Raw genomic sequence first — 20210 nt, 5'->3', positions numbered from 1 at the left:
TTTGGGACTACAGCTCCCATCATCTCTGACAACTGGTCCTGTTAGTTAGGGATGGTGGGAGTTGTAGTCCCAAAACATCTAGAGGGCTGAGTTTGCCTATTCCTGGAGTATGGCAAACAGCCCTTTCTGAGAAGTTATCTCACAAATTAAGGCTATCTAGAGGACAGGATACATTAGATAATTGTTTTGCTGTATTTCATTCACAAATAAGGAGGTTTATGGTAGGGGAGCTCCCTTGGTATATTATAAAATCTGGATCCTGTGAGTTTAACTGGAATAAAGATTGATTTTTAATGGGAATACATTCTGTTTGTTGAAATGTATCCAGTATAACAAGTACAGAGAGTGATAACTTATTCATTTATTTATATACTCAGTTAGTTTAGTTTTTCTTCCTCTTTTCTTTCCATTCTCCAAATCTGTAAAAAAGTAGATAAGGAAACTTATATAGATCTGATAGTTCATTTCCTGTGTAGGGTTATATTATGATAAGTTTCCTGCCTGTGTAGGCTTGCCATACATAAGGAAAATTCCTGACATGTCCTGGTTTTTGGGTGTAAAAATGGCACCGGGGGGAGTTTTGCCTAATTGGCAAAATGTCAGGGGAAACCTGGATGTATGGCAACGCGTTGGAAAAAGCAGCGGAAACTGTTCCAAAAGCTTTAAATCACTTTTTATGGGGGAGGCTCAAAAGTTTTGGGGATTCCTAAGAAAAGCTCAACAACTTTGCGGGTGTCAGGAATTTTCCTGATGTATGGCAAGCCTACACTATATTTTGAAATATGACAACTTGTGATACTGCTGGGTATCATTTCCCCCCTGTTTTTCTTATGCATTGTTTAAAATCTCTGTCAATAATAATAATAATAATAATAATAATAATAATAATAATTTCCCCAGCCACTCTGGGCGGCTCCCAATCAAGTGTTAAAAACAATACAGCATTAAATATTAAAAACTTCCCTAATAGTTTAAGTAACTATAACTAATGAATTAAGGGGTAATTCAGGATGGACTTTAGGCAAATTATTCTTTCTTATTCATAGTCCCTTATCTGTACCTTAAGGGTCATTGTGACTTGCCTCCTCCATCACAACCTCTCTTGAGACACATGACAATACTGGAAAGCATATGACAATACTGGAAATACTGGAAAGCACTGCCATTGAATCCCAGTTCAAACAGCCATCTAGGGGGATACCGTGGTTCGTATCGAAAGTCATGGGAAAATCAAGGAGAATCAACAGGTCACACTACCCATGCCTCTCTCCAGATACAGGTCAACATGCAGGGTGACCAAAGCAATTTCTCTGCCACAGTTCTAAATCTTGATTGAAATGCATCTAGAAAATTGGTCTCATCCAAGAGAGACTGGACCTGGTTAGCAAATAGGGAAATGTATTTAAAGTTATAATGGAGGCAGGTTTCTTTGTGAACATTGCCTACTAAACCAAGAACCAGGGGTAAATCAGATGCTCTTCCAAATACACACCAGATTGTAGGTGTGGTATATTTACACTTCATTTTTCTATTGGAAGCACAGTAGATGCAGATTCCATTTTGGCATTATGAATATATACTCTGAGCTTGTTGTTTTGTTGCTGTTTAGTCATGTCTGACTCTTCGTGACCCCCTGGACCAGAGCACGCCAGGCACTCCTGTCTTCCACTGCCTCCCGCAGTTTGGTCAAACTCATGCTGGTAGCTTCGAGAACACTGTCCAGCCATCTTGACCTCTGTCGTCCCCTTCTCCTTCTACCCTTCTTCTTTCCCAACATCAGGGTCTTTTCCAGGGAGTCTCTTCTCCTCATGAGGTGGCCACAGTATTGGAGCCTCAGCTTCAGGATCTGTCCTTCCAGTGAGCACTCAGGGCTGATTTCCTTGGATGGATGGGTTTGATCTTCTTGCAGTCCATGGGACTCTCAAGAGTCTCCTCCAGCACCATAATTCAAAAGCATCAATTCTTTGGTGATCAGCCTTCTTTGTGATCCAGCTCTCACTTCCACTCTGAGCATAGGGAGGTGGACAGAAGAATAGATGTCTAGAGTCTAGAGTCTAGACTCATGCTAAATCCAATCAAACACTAGCAGAGGCTCATTTTTGAGCCTACTCAGTGTCGATGATGGTGGCTGAGAAGAATTTGTTTCTCCATCATCCTAGCATTCTTTGTTGCTCATCAAAACATTTCTGTCATTCCTGGTCTTTTCAGTTCTGTCCGAAGGAGTGATGTGATGGAACACTTGTTGAACTGCTGGATGTTGGTTAGACATTTAGAAAGTAAAGTCATCTGCATCTGTCACAATTTTGAGAGGGTGGAGAAGTGGCAAGGTTGGCATGCCACAAACACACCAGCAGAAGTACTGAATTGGCTCTGCCAGCCCATCTGCACCTCCTCCCCACTCTCCATCCTGATATGATTCAGGTGAGTGGAGAAGACCCACCATGCCATCTGTTACGGATTACATATCCATTCACTACTTCTCTGGAGAATGACAATGTTTCTAAATAGCAACAGGACTTATCTTTGGTTGCTCTTAGCCCAGCTTTGCAAGAGAGAATTTTTAGGCTATAATGATGTTTGTACTTCAGTTTCACAGCTCTCTTTTGATTTCCCCTGCCTCCTCTGCTGTCTTTTTCTCACAGTAAAGACAGGAATTGGAAATGGGTCATACACTTATCCAAGTGACCCAAAATGAACATAACTCTAGCAGCTTATCTGATGAAGAAAATGACTTTAGCCTTGTACTGTATCTATGAAACAGACTGACCTTATTCCTATTAAATTTGGAATAACTATTTCCCCTCCTACCCTGCCAATAAGGTAACTTAATTTATTCACTCTTAGTTAGTTGTAAGACTGCCTTCATTGTTGATCTTGTGTTCCATATTTTGCACCCTTTAGTCCCTTGTACAGATTCTGAAAAGAAAACCATTTGACTCGTCATTGTTACCTAACAAAGTTATAGTCCCTTTTACCATTCTTCTTTTTCATAATTGTGGTAACCGAGAAGAGCACAAGCAGGGAAGGGCAGATGCTTGGTCTTCATCTGCTGCATTCAAGTGTCTGTAGCTTCTCAGACTTGCTTGGTACAACTAAAATTAAACGCTGAGGCTCTGAGCCTATTCAGACATACTGCCCATATGCAAAATCTACGTACAGTGGTACCTCAGGTTACATACGCTTCAGGTTACATATGCTTCAGGTTACACACTCCGCTAACCCAGAAATAGTGCTTCAGGTTAAGAACTTTGCTTCAGGTTGAGAACAGAAACTGTGTTCCATCGGCACGGCAGCAGCAGGAGGCCCCATTAGCTAAAGTGGTGCTTCAGGTTAAGAACAGTTTCAGGTTAAGAACGGACCTCAGGAACGAATTAAGTACTTAACCTGAGGTACCACTGTATAGGCAAGAAAAGGAATAAGTTCACTAAGTTCTGATCCCCTGCTGCCATTCCCATTACCCTCTTGGTGCAAACCAGATCATTACACAAAGCAGGGATGAGGAATATTTTTTAGCCAGAGGCAACCTTTCAACAGCTACATTCCAGCAGTAGGTGCGGCCAGCGGCAAAAGTGGGTGGAGCAACACCAGGCCAGTTTCTGCACCCACCTACCCTCTGTCTATCCTCCATCCTGGTAAGCAAGAGGCACTCTTAGAGTTCAAGGACATATTTCAGACAGGCACCTCACTCAAGGAGGGTGCAAAGTAAGGCCAGTGATGGGTGTGTCCTGGGGAGTGAGAAAGCCCCCAGTAGAATTCCTTGGGAGCTGCTTTAGGGAAGTGAGGGGTTATCTTTAAGGAGATAAGAAGAGCGGCAGAGGAGTTTCTGAGAGCTGAAGACTAGAAATGTCTGGCAGAATCCGAGACCAGGGAGAAGAGTTGGTGAAAGAAGACTGGAAGAAATTTAGAGACTATTTACAGAAATATTGTAAAATTAATGAATGTTAGAAGGATGTTGGATAGAAACTAAGGGGTTTCCAGCTGTAATGCTTTAGGAGATACGGAAAAAAAGGTTTACAAATGGGTAAAAGCTTAATGGTAAGGATTTGCTGAACTAACAAATTGAAGTGGAATACAAAGAAGGGAGGTATGAGGAGGTCTGAGGAAATAAGCGTAAGGAAGATATGTTATGGAAAATTATTTGTTTTTTAATTGTTTTTATGTTGTTTTTTGTATTTTGTTTCTTTTTATTTTTCATTTTCATTGTTATATTTTAAAAACTTTAATAAATATCTTTTTTTAAAAAAGAAAGAAAGATCATAGACAGAGAAGGTTACAGAGAGGAAAGAAGACTATGGAGAAGAGACCAGCACCCACCTTCTTTCATATCATCCACACTTCCACTTGTCCTGTGCCTAAGAAAGCACAGGTCTGAGTGGTTTTCTGCTTAACTCATGCTTTCTAGGCATGGGTCCAAGTGGTTTTCCGTTTTCCCCTTGCCCTGCTCCGTTCCCATGCAAAACCCATTCTTTAGCTCAAAATGAGAACAAGCAGCAAACTGTGGAAAACCCGAATTGTCATTTGCTCTGTTTGAGTTCTGAATCAGGGGAAGTGGTTCCCCAAGAGAAAGCAGTGGGACAAGAGGAATTGTGGTTAAGCCCTTAGCAGCAGCTCCACTGCTAGAATGAGTTTATGATAGAGCCTGAGGCCTACACTTGCATTCCAGGAATATGTAGCCAGAATCTCTGAATGGTCACCTTTGTCTAACCCCATCCACTACCATCCTGTTGTTAGAGAAACTTACTTTTCTTTCAGGTAGGTAGCCATGTTGGTCTGATGCAGTCAAATAACATAAAATAGAATAGCGAGCAATTTTTGGTCATCTGCATACTATCCCTTGCTTTTTCCTGTAGGACTAATTGCAGTCGTTAACAGTCGTCAACAGGTTTACCATACCCATTGAGTCAATAACCCATCTCCTACTACCCTGCTGGGAAAACCTCCACCCCAACCTCCCCACTATATATATAAGGGTCTGGTGAATTCTGTTTCAGTGTATCTGAAGAAGCGTGCATGCACACGAAAGCTTATACCCAGAACAAACAGTTAGTCTCTAAGGTGCTACTGGAGAATTTTTTATTTATTACTTTTCTTTGTATGGACATGAATTGAACTGTCAAGTGAAAATGAACTGAGCTAGTCTATTTTGTAAAGTGACAAACATAAACTTGAATTAGTTCCTTTTTGGATATGCCGAACTTGCAGTAGAACTAGTTCCTTTTCAAAATGAATGCTTCAAGCTCTGGGATATGCACTCAAATGTACATTCACATTATCTATGGAAGGTACCTTAAGTTGATGCTTTGTGGGTTTCTGGGGAAAACCTGAAAAGAAAGGACCCAAGACATTGGTTGTTTTGATAGGACCTCAAAATAAATAATATTGGATACAATGCCAGCTATGAGAAGGACTTTAGTACATGATAAAAATATTGATAGGCTAAGCTAAGGAATTCAATATTGGAGAGGGGAACTTAGATGATGAAATAGCTAAGATAGTTTAGGTTAGCTGAAGCATAAACATTTTGAGCATCTGATAGTAGAATTAGTAGGCTGAGTGCAATGTCAAGTGCTAAGGAGAGATAGTGGAAACAGTGCGAAGATAAATAAAGTACATTAGGAGCTTGTAATGAAGTGATATGGAGAAGGGTCTTGGCAAACAGACAGCACAGCAAAAACATCAAAACAGTTTGGTTATGCATCTGGTCATAACAAGATAGTGCCAAGAAGGCAGGGCACACTAGAGAGACATGAGCTGATCACAAGCCTTTGACATACCATAATATTGCTCCTCCATCTGATTCCAGAAGGGTTCTAGTGGGGAGTGCCTTTGCAGGGGGATCAGAAGACTAGCATGAAGTCACTTCCACTCTCTAAAACTATCCAGTCCAGCAATGGGAGGGGCAGGCGGATATATTTACGGTCAAGCTGCTTTTATTTAAAATGCAACTCTGGGTTATTTGTGGGGCATAGGAATTCGTTCATTTTATTTTTTCAAAATATAGTCCGGCCCACCACATGGTCTGAGGGATGGTGGACCAGCCCACAGCTGAAAAAGGTTGCTGACCCCTGTGTTAGAATAATGTGCCAACTATTTGTTTAATGTGTTAGAATAGAATGTGTGCATTGAAATGAAGTACTGCATATAAGAGTTGTATTAATCCATATGAGTGACCAAAGCATTGAAGAGAGAGAGAGAGAGAGAGAAAGAGAGAGAGAGAGAGAGAGAGAGAGAGAGAATGAATTCTCTTGGGTCTATGAAATGGGAATACTGTACACTGTATTAGATCCCTTTTTAGTACAATCAGGCACACCAACCATAATTTTTTGAAAAATAACAAAATTTATATAATCAATACTTGGTAATCAGAGACCTGATTAGCTAACAATGTGTGTGGATCTGTCTTGTTGAATCAGGGCACAGTTGTCTACCAGCGTAGGAGAATTTCCCTGCAGGTTGCCTCTCCCTACAAGGGGCCCTGTGAAGCATCCTGATTTTCAGAATGTGCTTTGAAGCTTTTTCTCTCTGAAAATTGGGCCTTTTAAAGACATCTCTGTGCTTGACAACTTAGATTTTAGAATGGGGGAAATATTCCCTTTACATCTGCCTCCCTGCTGTTAACAGAGGCTGGAACAGGACTCCAGCAGAACGCTTAGGATCTATCAAGTCCCAACACCCTTTCTCTTTCCTCCCTCCTCTGTTAACAGCATTGAGGAAGAGAAGTAAAATGAACAAAGGTTGGGGAGGCGGGGAGAGAGAGATTTGATTTGTATCAAATTGATATGCTTAATTTCTCTTTCAACTCCTTACTTTGGGTTCAATAGAAGCCTCCCTGAGCCAGGCTGGAACCTCTATGAATAGCAAGCGGAAATCTTGAAAGAACTTTGAATGTCTTCACAGAACTCAGCCCCACCCCCCTTTTACAGAGCTTCACCTCTCCATTGTGTCAATGCCTTGGGCTTTTTCTTTCTCTCCATTTGGAGACGTTGTTGCCTAAAAATAGCTGTGGCAGGAATTTACACAAGGCAAGGATGACTGCATTTAACATGACTAGTTTGTTTTCTTCTAAAAACAACCAAGAGTGGGGGAGGCAGGTTCAAGACCATGGAGCAAAGGGAGATTTTTATTTATTTAACTCTTTCACCATGGTCCAATTAGCACCCCCCCCCCAAAAAAAAACCCACTCCTGCTTTTCCGTTATTGGCACCAATTGAAACTTGCATATGAGGGTTAATTTCAGCTGGAAAGGTCAATTTTCATTATGGCAATGACTCCAGTAATAAGCCCGGTAATCTCAATGGGGTTGCAAGGTCCATTGAACATGCCTAGGGTTGCATATAGTATTTTAAGTTACTTACAGATTTCCAAATGTAACATTTAAAGGGGAGCAGGCTCAATTTATTCAGAAGTGTGGATAAAACGTGTGTGTGATTCATATCTGCTTCAAAGTGATTTAGAAGTCCTTGATACATCCTGTTCCGTCATCCTGAACCAACTTCATTCACTCTGTGCTGGCGTACCAAATGGGTCCATAAACATTTCATTACCAGTAAACATGGAGATACTTCAACAGCGGCAAGTATTTTATTCTGTCTGACACTAATTACATCCTTTTTAAAAAGACAACAATCTGAGGGTTGAGGAGACCAACAGGCGCTTTGTACTGGATGTTTGCTGCCAGAGAATAGCTAGCTAGGTTTTGTCTCCCAACCCCACAAATCAATTTCCCCCTCTCAATAGTACGTACTCCACAGCCCATGTGATGTAGGACATTGCAGCCTAGACCCCTGGAAACAAAGGATGCCTTGCCTAGCATGCAGTGAGCAGACATGAAAAGGCTTTTAAAAAACTGAACAAAATGGGGGAATCATCAACCACATCATATTACCCTGAGGTAGGAGTGAGGAAACTCAGGCCTGGGGGCCAAAGACAGTGTGCCAGGTCTATCCATCTAGGCCTTGAAACTCTCCCAAGGGCATCCCCCTCATGAGGACAATCCCCCTCTCAGCCTCTTTCCACACCACACCTCTTATTGGACACACTCTGTGTCCTCCTCAAGTATTTTTCATGGCAAGAATGTCACCTTGAATGGTGCTAGTTCCTCTTGTTTACCCAAATGGAGCAAAAAGAGGTGTGTGTGCCTGCACACATGATTACACGTGCACGTGAATACAGAAACGTCTGGCTTTTGTGAGGCTGGCATGTACCCTGTTGTAGAAAGGTGGGAGTCACATCCTCTATGGGCAAGCATTTCTCTGCTATTCAGACTTAGAATCATAGAATCATAGAGTTGGAAGAGACCACAAGGGCCATTGAGTCCAACCCCCTGCCAAGCAGGAAACACCATCAGAGCACTCCTGATATATGGTTGTCAAGCCTCTGCTTAAAGACCTCCAAAAAAGGAGACTCCACCACACTCCTTGGCAGCAAATTCCACTGTTGAACAGCTCTTACTGACTTTTGTGAACCATCTTGGCAGTTTTTGTAGTGAAAGTCAATACAGTGGTACCTCGGGTTAAGTACTTAATTCATTCTGGAGGTCCGTTCTTAACCTGAAACTGTTCTTAACCTGAAGCACCACTTTAGGTGATGGGGCCTCCTATTGCCGCCGCGCTGCCGGAGCACGATTTCTGTTCTCATCCTGAAGCAAAGTTCTTAAGCTGAGGTAATATTTCTGGGTTAGTGGAGTCTGTAACCTGAAGCGTATGTAACCTGAGGTACCACTGTATAAAATTATTTTAGTTGTCATCATTATCATTATCATCAACATCATCATCTTTTGCTCCACCCACTTATGCCTCTGGCCCCAGAAAGATTCCAGCAAAGAATTGCAGTCCTCAGGCTGTAATTGTCAGCCCTCACTTTCAGCCTCCAACATTTCAAAGAAATCATCTTTCCCAGTAATCAGCATACATTGATCCCTGTTGTGGTATGTGTGCGTTTGAAGGTTTTTGTTTTTTTTAATGTTCGCAAGAAGCTTAATTCAACTGGAACTCTGTATGCACCCCCAAATAATACATGCAATTTGACTCCGCTCTGGGCAATGAGTGTGGTCTAATTGCAGTTCACACACACACACACAGAGAGAGAGAGAGAGAGAGAGAGAGAGAGAGAGAGAGAGAGAATTATATCAAGCTAATGCTGATACCAGCATGTGACCAGCACAAACAGGAATTGATTATATATGCCAAATTTAACCCCCAAAACCCATTTAATTCCCAGAACCCATCTCAGACAAATGATACCTATAATATATCCATTAATCATCCCTTGTGGGTCAATGGATTCCCTCCAGCAAGCATATCATGCCTTGATTAAAACAATTTCCTCTTTTAAAATTTTTTGATAAAGGCAATATTCTCGTTATTTATTAATCATTTTCCATATATATATGTCATACATAAGCCTGCTCATCTTCACAAGGACAGGGCTGCCTTACTGAAAACAAGATTTCATTGGCTAAAATGCCCATTTGACTTTGTCTCACCCCTGCACTGAGATGTTTAACTTACATGACTCAGGGCAACCCAAGTGGCCTTCTGTATTGTAGTGACTTTTGGGTGCTTTCCAATCACAATAAAAGCCACGTTTCAAATTCAGGTGGCTGATAAGCCTTCTCCTATACATGGATGCTTGTTGCATTCTCAAATTATTCAGCTTTTCAGAGAATGGTCAAGAACTATGGAAACCAGACTTCTTTGTTAACTCTTTAGCTGGATCCCTTCCTTGCCTCCTGCTCCCTAGCCTTGGGACAGTGTTTTTTATTTTCTTTGTGTTTAATCAGAACACCTCTTTGGAAGGCACAATCCAGGGTCCTTCATAACATTTAAAAGCGGAAATCTTTTTTCCACTCTGGAGTGTGCGCATCCATGTGTGCCTGCGCCCGCACTCAAGCTATTTCCGGTGCTCTTCTGAGTCAGAAGAGCACCGGAAATATCATGTGCACATGCGCACAGGCACTCCTCTTTCCCGGAAGTGCGCCAGAAATAGTGTATCTGGATGAGGAGCACCTGTGTGCGTGTGCAAATGCTATTTCTAGTGCTCTTCCAACTTGGAAGTCAGTCTCCGCAGCAAGAGAAAAAACGGGGCCGCGGGGGGGGGGAGAATGGAATCCCCACACCAATCCACATAACGGCCGTGGGCTGGTTCCAGGAAGCACATGGGCCAGAACCGGCCCATGGGCCTTAGGTTGCTGACCTCTGCTCTAGCCCATTTGTGATGTTACAGTGAAAAACCTAGCTTTTCACTCCTCATACTGTACTATGACAGGAGAGGCAATTCCCACAATTCAACCATCTTACTACTTTCTACTTGCCCCTTATATACCCCAGAGAAATTTGTTATCATCTATTCTTAACTGTTTCTCAGGCTGATCCCCCCCCAGGAAGTGGCAGCTGAACTCTTAGCTGATAAAGATCCTCAAATTACACACCTGGTAGCCAAATTTGCTCTGGCAGCTAAGAAGCTCCATTCTAGATATGTTAATGCTTCCTAATTTTAAAACCTTATGCTGTAATGTTTTATGCTGTAAACTTTTGCAGCTCATGCTGTGTGATTCCATGTTGTGTGGTCCAGGGAACATGGCATAGGCTACATAAAATGTATCTATTAATCATTTTACATACTTCTGGGTCACTACTTCAAGTTGCAATGCCTTTTTATTTCTTGTCAAGCCATTCCTTGTGAATAAACTATAGCAACAGTACAGTTATTGCTAATTTCTTGAATTAAGTATACTCACATTGGCATTTCTGGCCTGTTTGTGGACTTCCCCACTTTAAGGAAGTTGCGAAAAAGGCCTGTAGCATGTGATCATCTCCAGTAAAGATCCCAAGAGCAGGATCAGTCCATCATTAATTTACAGTATCTCTTGAAGTCCAATTTCAAACATGAATTTTGATAATGCTTGAAAACCTAAAAGTCAGATTAGAATTTTGCATACGTACTTGCACAGTGCATTGTCCACTGCAAGAAGAGATGCAAGAAAACATCTGACATTCAATGTATGCATGAATAACATTTACTCCTATAGCTCTTCTACAGGTTAAAAAGCACCCCAAACCACAGCAAACAAGAAAAATCAACAACACTCAGATAAATCTCTAATATAAGCTATGAAATATCATATAGGATGATCAAAAGCAACATTGTATGCTAAGCTTGCATTTTATTTGCTGCCAAATAAAGTGTAGTTGCCTGCAAGTTGCCTGCAACAATTATTTGCTGCCAAATAATTGTTGCCTGCAAGGAGAATACATCTCATCCTTAGAAGTGGCCTATTGACATGAGACTATAAAATATTAGCAAGAAATATGCCTCCTAGGATGCTTATATAAGGAACAGCTTAATACATTATGGATAACATTATCTACTTTCCTATTATCTGTTAAATTTGGCCTGCCAGGGAGTGGGAGATGAGGATCTCAGTTGCTGGCCAGAAAAGGTTCCTCTCCCCTGCTCTGAAGGCCCAGGTCCACAGGATTTCTAGGTATGCAAGGAGTATTGTGATATAAAACCCAAACCTTCTGGAGGAAACAAAAGCCTTCTGTGACATTCCAGTACACTGACATCATTGTCAGAGACTGTGATGGGATGATGAGCTGCTTGTGCGTAAAATCGTAGTCCCTCAGAGTCTGTGCAACTCCACAAACCTCTGTCTGTGACAGAGCTCCTCAGACATGTCTGCTCTAGTCACTTGCAGATTCCGACAGTGGTTGTTTTCGGAAGCGCTTCCAGCATAAAAGCTCCTTAACGGAAACACGTCTTCGGGACTCACGGCGTGACAGCTTCCGGCGAGGAATGGGTCTCCCTATGGGAGCTTCAGACACCTCCCCACTGTTCTCACTGGACGTGTCCCTGAGCCCTCCCTCTTGCTCGCTTTCCCTCAGAGATCCACCTCTCACCCTGCTAGTTCCTGCTTTAGCTGCTGAGTCTCTCTCAGCCTCCGTGAGACTTTCCTCCAGAGACTCACCTCTCCCCCTGCTGGTCCCTGCTTCCGCTGCTGAGTCCCTCCCAGCCTCCGTGAGCCCTTTCCCCACCTGTTCCTCCGATGGCAGTTCCCTGACAGAGACCCTTCAAGTGTCCCTATTTTCCAGGGATATTCCCAAGTTGAGAGAAGCCAGCCCTGTTTCTGATTTGATCCTGGAATGTCCCGCTTTTCCTTAGGATGCCCCTACTTTCATTGGAGAAATGTTGGAGAGTATGGAGTTATGTGATCCCCGAGCCAAGGAAATAAATAACTATACAACATTTAGAAGACATATGACAGCAGCCCTGTACATGGAAGTTTTTTAATGTTTAATGTTTTACTATGTTTTTATATATGTTGGAAGGGACGCGGGTGGCGCTGTGGTCTAAACCACTGAGCTTTGGGCTTGCCGATCAGAAGGTTGGCGGTTCGAATCCCCGCAACGGGGTGAGCTCCCGTTGCCTGGTCCCTGCTCCTTCTAACCTAGCCATTCAAAAGCACATCAAAGTGCAAGTAGATAAATAGGTACCGCTCTGGCGGGAAGGTAAACGGCATTTCCGTGCGCTGCTCTGGTTCGCCAGAAGTGGCTTAGTCATGCTGGCCACATGACCCGGAAGTTGTACGCCAGCTCCCTCGGCCAATAAAGCAAGATGAGCGCCGCAACCCCAGAGTCATCCATGACTGGACCTAATGGTCAGGGGTCCCTTTGCCTTTATATATGTTGGAAGTTGTCCAGTGTGGCTGGGGCAAGCCAGTCAGATGGGTGGGGTATCCAAAACTACTACTACTACTACTACTACTACTACTACTACTACTACTGTTGTTGTTGTTGTTATTTAAAATAGGGCATCCCTCTTTTTACCGGGGAAATGTTGGAGGGTATGTTGTCAAACTTGGCTGGCTGCCACACAAGCTCTGTCCGGTTCCCCACCCCTGTAATAAAAGATTGGAGCTCCCTCACCTGAAAAAATCTTTTTGGCATTTGTAAAAGAGAACTGCCACACTTGCAGAGTCTAGCTCCTCTCCCAACTTCAAGCTACAGAGGAATTAGCTTTCCTTTGAGGGATCAAGGGAAGTGTCCTCTTATCTGAAGACCTTTTTCAGAGTCCCTCCAGCTGCCCCACAGTAACCCCAAAATGCGGATAAGTGTAAGATGGGTTATTACCTGTAATTGAATGTCACACTGATTTGTATTGCACTTATCAGATAATGAAGCATGTGTTGGGATCAGCTAGCCTTTCTCCCTGCCCTTGTACTAACATTAACATTCCTTCTATCATAGTCTGCTCTTATTGTCGGCATGAGATGGAGCAGTTTTGCCGAACAGAACAGCCCTGTCTGTACTGATTAAGAACAACACTCCCCTGCATATCGTTCTGCCACAAATATTTAAATTAATTAAACCTAGCCAAGGCTTTAGTTCAACCTAATGACTTATCAGGGTAGCTTCTGAACACTCTCTGGAAATGAGTAAAATGTTACAGATGCAGCTCTTGAGACAGTTAATTAAAGAAATGAACTGTGCAAAGCAAAGAGGAGATAGTTCAAAATGCTTTATAATAACACTTAGCCCTTCTTGTTTCACTTTCAAGGGTTCAAAGTGCTTCAAAAGTAATACCTTACAGTAATTCTAACAGCAAGCCTCAGCATTAAAATGGCTATTATTGTCTGTCTCCATACTGCAGATGGGACTGAGGCTGAGAGGGAGTGTCTTGCTTAGAATGTTCTGCCAAAAGGCATGGATGGTGCCTAGGTCCCTTTGCTAGCCGTTGGGCAAGCGAGGCAGTAATACAGTGGTACCTCAGGTTAAGTACTTAATTTGTTCTGGAGGTCTGTTCTTAACCTGAAACTGTTCTTAACCTGAAGCACCACTTTAGCTAATGGGGCCTCCTGCTGCCACTGCGCCGCCAGAGCACAATTTCTGTTCTCATCCTGAAGCAAAGTTCTTAACCCAAGGTACTATTTTTGGGTTAGCAGAGTCTGTAACCTGAAGCGTATGTAACCTGAAGCGTATGTAACTCGAGGTACCGCTGTAGTAGTAATAATAATAATAATAATAATAATAATAATAATAATAATAATAATGTATTATTTATACCCCGCCAATCTGGCTGGGTTTCCCCAGCCACTCTGGATGGCTTCCAACAGAATATTAAAATACAATATTCTATTAAACATTAAAAGCTGCCTTCAGATGTCTTCTAAAAGTCCGGTAGTTGTTTTTCTCTTTGACCTCTGGTAGGAGGGCATTCCACAGGGTGGGTGCCACTACCAAGAAGGCCCTCTGCTTGGTTTCCTGTAACTTGGCTTCTCACAGGGAGGGAAGCGCCAGAAGGCCCTCGGCACTGGACCTCAGTGTCTGGGAAGAACGATGGGGGTGGAGACACTTCTTCAGGGCAGGAAACATAGAGTGTTGACCTGTAGCCTCCAGAGTTCAATCAAAAGATGCCAGATTAGGGCTTGAACAAATTAGATAAATTGATGGACCGAGATCATTTCCTTGAAAGATAGCAAGTGGGTTATGAGCATACTTATTCACTATCTGTAGCCTTGGACCTGAAGGGGTTAGGTCAAGAATGGAAAACAACTCCTCCAAATCCATCTCCTGAGCTTTCATATTGGTGTAGAAGCAGGTCTCTGAGTTCAAGTTCCAATCTTATACATGTCATTTAATTGTTTAGCTACTGAATCAAATAGGGACTTAGCAAGCTCAGACCTATCCCCATCTAGATGTACCATCAAACCATCATCAACTCCAGTTTCTTTGATAGTACGTCCTTTCTGTGGTGCTAAAATTAGAATTCCTGTCTCCACTAACCTGATCAGTGTACCAATTATGGCATTCAAACCAGAAACTTCCTTTTCCAATGTGTCCATCCTGCTAAAGATTCACTCTGCTGTTTATTTTGACAAGAGACATTGGTCATATAAAAGTTCCTACAGTGAGGGAGTTTCAGTCACTGCTGTGGCTGTCTATTATGCCAAATTGTTATAACACATTGTTGAGGTTTACTTATATGTTGAGGTTGCCCGAGAGCATATGTATCAGCTCCCAACAAGTGTGGATTAATTGACCAGCTAGCGAAACTTTCATAAAAAAAATTGTAGCAAAATCTCTTACTTTGGATAAGGCATCTCCAACCCCATTTCGTGTACACTCACCATGTAAAGAACCAGGGCTGTCATATAAGACAATTTAATTGCATCTTGTCACAGTTGTTCTGCAGTTACCTCCAACTTCCTTGCTCCAGCTGCACCACTTGCTGATTCACAATAGTCCAGCATAGATTTCTGGACTAAATTTGGCAATGGCATTGCAGATGATTTATCTGAAGCACTGTGGGTCTGTGATTGTGTGGTAACCATATTAAAAGAGCAGTCTCCTTCTGTCAGGATGAACACTCTTTATCAGCTAAATGCTCTAGGTTAAGGAAAAAAAGATATAAAAAGATAATTTCTTGGATGCCAAGATCCAGATTTGGGGCAAGTACTCTGTGATGAGAGAATCCCAGCAGAGATTTAAAATCACAAAATATGTAGCAACATGAAGCGTGGAAATATAGGCTGTTAGGCCTTTAAAATAAGCCCTTCTAAGTTCCTTCCAAAGTTTTCCACTTTCCTTAGGATAGAAAAAGACCACACATTTGGAAAATTAAAAATGGTTTACTTACAAACCCTTCAAATGTCAGATTGACGTGTTCTTCCATACAGCACTCAGAAAACACAGGCAGAAAAAGTTGGGTTAGTTCCAAAGTGGTGAAAGTTCCTCAATTATTTAGTACAGGAACACAATGGCTTTGTAGAAAAGCCATGATTTCTGAGCTTGGAGCAACCAGCTCACACCTCTTTCCACACTGGAGTTCACATGGTAGACCAGTGTTTCCCAAACTTGGGTCTCCTGCTATTTTGGGGCTACAACTCCCATCATCCCTAGGTAGCAGGACCAGATGATGGGAATTGTAGTCCAAAAACAGCTGGAGATCCAAGTTTGGGAAACACTGTGGTAGACTGAGGGAACAATAGGGCTGACTTCCCTCCTCACAAGGTGAGTGACAGGTTACTCTATGGCATTAACCCCACTCATGCATTAATTAGACTTAAGCATTTTGGTTATATGAGAACTGGTGCGGCGAGAGAGATGCCGAAAGGCCCCACAGGCCAGTCATTTAAACTTCCCCTGAGCATAGTGCCAAGAGCCGCAATTGGTCAGTTGGTCCTGCACCCACCAACCGCCTCTGCCATGGGCCCTTTTGGAGACAGGAAAAGGATCCAGCCTGCAATAGGCTGGTTTTCAAGGGAGATTGTGGACCTGCCCACAAGGACACCTGTCCACAAAGCAGGGGAATGGACTTGTTGCCATGTTCACCAATATCTTGTTCGGTATTCTCTGTACTCATTGTTAGTGACTCTCAAGGGTTTCATGGATGGGTCTTTCCTAGCCCTACCTGCAGCTGTCAAAAACCAAACCTGGAATCTATGTCTTGCCAAGTCCATGCTGTACCACAAGGGTACAGCTCAGCATTCTATACATTCCATCAGCTCAGCATTCTATACATATAAATATCTGTTTGAAAATGTTTCTTCTGGCAACAGTAACAGAGATAGAGAGATGGTCCAAGCTTATGGTCGCTTTCAAGTTGCTCCCTAGAAGTTATCCTGTATGCATAGCACTATCTTCAGCGTGTCGTCATAACAGGGACCTCCTAAGGAGCAATTTCAATTAGCAATAATCACACCTCGGATTAACCTCATTGGCTATGATATCACCACTGCCATATCAAAGATAGACACTGGCATCTGTGCAAATTGGAGATATAATGAGGACCCCTCTTGGTATTCCATGCCCCATTAGCTCATACAGCTACCAAAATCAGTTTTAAGCCTAAATTTTAATTAGCTGAGCTTTGAACTAGGACAACCTTGCTCAAGCATATTAAGTGGTGATATTGCTTAATTCAATGCAAAGACTTTTGCATTGGCTTTCCATGCACGTCAGTAAAATTTTCTTAAGGAGCAAGACAACATGACCAAGGCCACTGAGAATTATTAAATGTATGGAGTGCTCTCTGACCAGTAGTCCCAGCTACCCCCTCTGTTTCATCTTGTAGATTTGTTCACACATCACTCTGAACGTAAAGGTAAGCTGCATCTGCACATGTATAAGTGTTCGTGTGAAAAGGTGCACAGCTGTGGATTTGTAAAGCTCAACTGTTGTGTAGACAGGTATTGAGATTGTGTATACTTATTGAACATTATATACCTGTATGAATAACTGTAAAAAGTGTCCATCTCAGTTATCTGTTTGCACAAGGTTACAGATGGTATGATAGCTGGGTGTTATGCATGAGCTTCCCTTAACAGTCAGTGAGTATTCCATGGCCAATGACAACATTTCTCATTGGGTTGCTTTGTTTTTCCTCCCATGAGGATTTTCTTCCTTTCTTCTGTAAACCTCAGGGTTCTCCCAAGCCTGCTGAAACCTCCTCTCATGTGTGGGTAGTGCCATTTTTAGGTGTGTGTGTGTGTGTGTGTGTGTGTGTGTGTGTGGATAGTATTGGGAGAACTGAATTTGCTATTAGTATATAGAGAGAATGGTTTTACAAGGGCTTCTCAGATTGTAATAATATGATACCCCCTACTCTCTTTGTTCGTGTTCTAATCTCCTACAGAACATTCTGTAAGGGAAAAGATGCAATTTTGTCTTAAACAGGTTGGTCTCAACTCAATTTAAATCCAGCTAAGAGTTCTAAATTGATATGTAAGTAAGTGAGTCAAGAGCTAAGAGTCCCATTCAGAACAAGCTGGAGAATGTGTTCCAATTCTCATTTACTTCTGCTAGGACTGCCCTAATGGAATAAACCAGACAAGAGCGATATCATTTGGAAGGTTGTTATTTGGCAGGTGATGGAGTATAGAAGACTTAATTCATGATTGTGCCCCCAATGGTAGGCACTGGTTGAAATTGGGCAGACTAATAGAAGATCGCTCATTTAACAGCCTCTCAGTATTGGGGGTAGAAGGAATGAGAGAGAAAACATGCCCCAAATCTGTTCCAGTTGTAAAGGGAAATCCTAAATACAGGTAGCTGCAATAGATTATGCTGCTTTAAATTAAGATGGCATAAAGTACACTAGATCCAAACACCATTCAGGAGTAGGGCTTTTAAAATTGAGTTGCATCACCCTTTTTGCTGTCTTAATTTACATTGGGTTACCTTGTCATATGGATGAGCTGGATGGACTTCGAATGCAGCCTAAAATCCCCTAATCTTGTTTGGCCCCACCAGTCCCCCTTTTAGGCCTTAAGACATGGGTAGGCAAACTAAGGCCCAGGGGCTGGATCCGGCCCAATCGCCTTCTAAATCCGGCCCGCGGATGGTCCGGGAATCAGCATGTTTTTACATGAGTAGAATGTATCCTTGCATCTCTGGGTTATTTGTGGGGCATAGGAATTTGTTCATCCCCCCTCCCCCAAATATAGTCCGGCCCACCACATGGTTTGAGGGACGGTGGACCAGCCTACGGCTGAAAAAGGTTGAAAAAGTTTGCTGACTGCTGCCTTAAGATCTAGGCTGGGAGAGGGAGATATGTCTCTGGCTGAGCCAGGATGAGGAGTTACACTGATGTAGACCAGATGAGTGAATCCTAACCTTGCTCATCCCAGAAGATCTTGCCTTTGGATTGTGCCCTTAGTCAGTTATAATAGCTGTGCAGGTGTTCACATGGAAGGGGTGGAGATTCTCATACTCTTTTCTAGTCAAAATCACCTACTGGCTCTTCTCCATGCCCTCTTTTAGTGTTCTTGCTCATCTTGTAGAGAGAACATCAAGATATTTCAAACACCTGAGACACATCCTTTTTGGAAAAATTGGCAAACCTATATGACAAAGTTTGCAACAATCAGACTTGCAAGATAAATCCTTATTCATTCTAAGCTACAGTGTGGACATGGGTATAGCATATAGCAGGCAGACTCTGAACCTTGCAGATTATGAACTACAGTGGTACCTCGGGTTAAGTACTTAATTAGTTCCAGAGGTCCGTTCTTAACCTGAAACTGTTCTTAACCTGAAGCACCACTTTAGCTAATGGGGCCTCCTGCTGCTGCCGCGCCGCTGGAGCACAATTTCTGTTCTCATCCTGAAGCAAAGTTCTTAACCTGAAGCACTATTTCTGGGTTAGCGGAGTATGTAACCTGAAGCGTATGTAACCTGAAGCGTCTGTAACCCGAGGTACCACTGTAGGAGAAGATGATGTTGAAGAATCATTGTGATCATATACAATCACATCTAAACATCTAAGGAGCAATCAAAACCTATTTTGTGTTTTGTGCTTAGCTAATATTATTGGCAGGAAGAGCTATTGATTCTTTTGAATTTAAAGAAAATGATCACTTTAAATAATCAAGCTGTATAAATATTATTTTTTGTAACAGAAGCTCTGAAATGTACTGTCCAGATGAGTCATTGATCTCTGAGACAGTCAACCAGTTGTAAATTATTGTAATGACTATTTGTGAATTGATTCAGTGAAAAAGGTTCACTGTCTATCAGTATGAAACAAGCTAATATGTGTTTACTGCAACATCTCTGTCAGTTGCAAAATATCAGATAAAAGAATGAAGAAAAGAGTGTACCTTTTCAACCATAGAATCCATGTAAAATATAAATAATACCTTTTATGGGGAAGTGAGCCCCACTGAATTCAGTGGGAATCACTTCTGATCGACCATGCATACAACTGAATCTTTGCAAGAAGTTTCTGGTAAGAGGCTCATTATGAGAAGAATCACAGTTTCAGACATTTTTTAGTTATGTGCTTGGCTGACAAGCAGATAGGGTACAGCTGTCATCTGTGGGATGATGATTGAACATATGTAAGTGAGAATATCTCTGGAGGTTTTAGCAACAATGATTCTACACAGCATCAAAAATGTGATGTATATATGCTAGAACTGAGATGAAGGTTGCTGAAATTGGAGTATGATGGTAGGGAATTGGGTGGCTGCCCTTTGTGCATATACGTGGCCATTATTCCATCAAAATAAATGTTGCTGTGTCTGAGGCATTCTGATGTTAAAAAAAAAAGTGCCTGGATCACTGAAAGGGGAAGTCTGCTGTTGTGTTGGTGGCAGTAAAAGCAAACAAAAAATTTACCTGATACCACCACTGAGAAAAGGTAAGCATTTCCCCATGAACCCGATGTTAGGATATTTCCGTTCCACCTTAAAAGGGAGCAGGCTTTGT

At 42.2% G+C, this 20210-nt stretch overlaps 1 long non-coding RNA gene across 1 annotated transcript; it reads right to left on the bottom strand.

The window, feature by feature from the left end:
- Window positions 1–1197: 1197 nt before the first annotated feature.
- Window positions 1198–11183, bottom strand: LOC310695135. The gene is made up of 4 exons (XR_014519943.1): window positions 10739–11183; window positions 9003–9051; window positions 5287–5321; window positions 1198–1377 (listed from the first exon to the last, which is right to left on the bottom strand). It is a non-coding gene; the product is annotated as an uncharacterized lncRNA (long non-coding RNA).
- Between the last annotated feature and the right edge of the window lie 9027 nt (window positions 11184–20210).

This window comes from Podarcis liolepis (genome assembly GCF_965112155.1).
Source record: "Podarcis liolepis genome assembly, chromosome: 16".
Lineage (NCBI taxonomy): Eukaryota > Metazoa > Chordata > Lepidosauria > Squamata > Lacertidae > Podarcis > Podarcis liolepis.
Note: the sequence above shows the minus strand (reverse complement) of the source record. Positions and strands in the feature narration are given on the sequence as shown.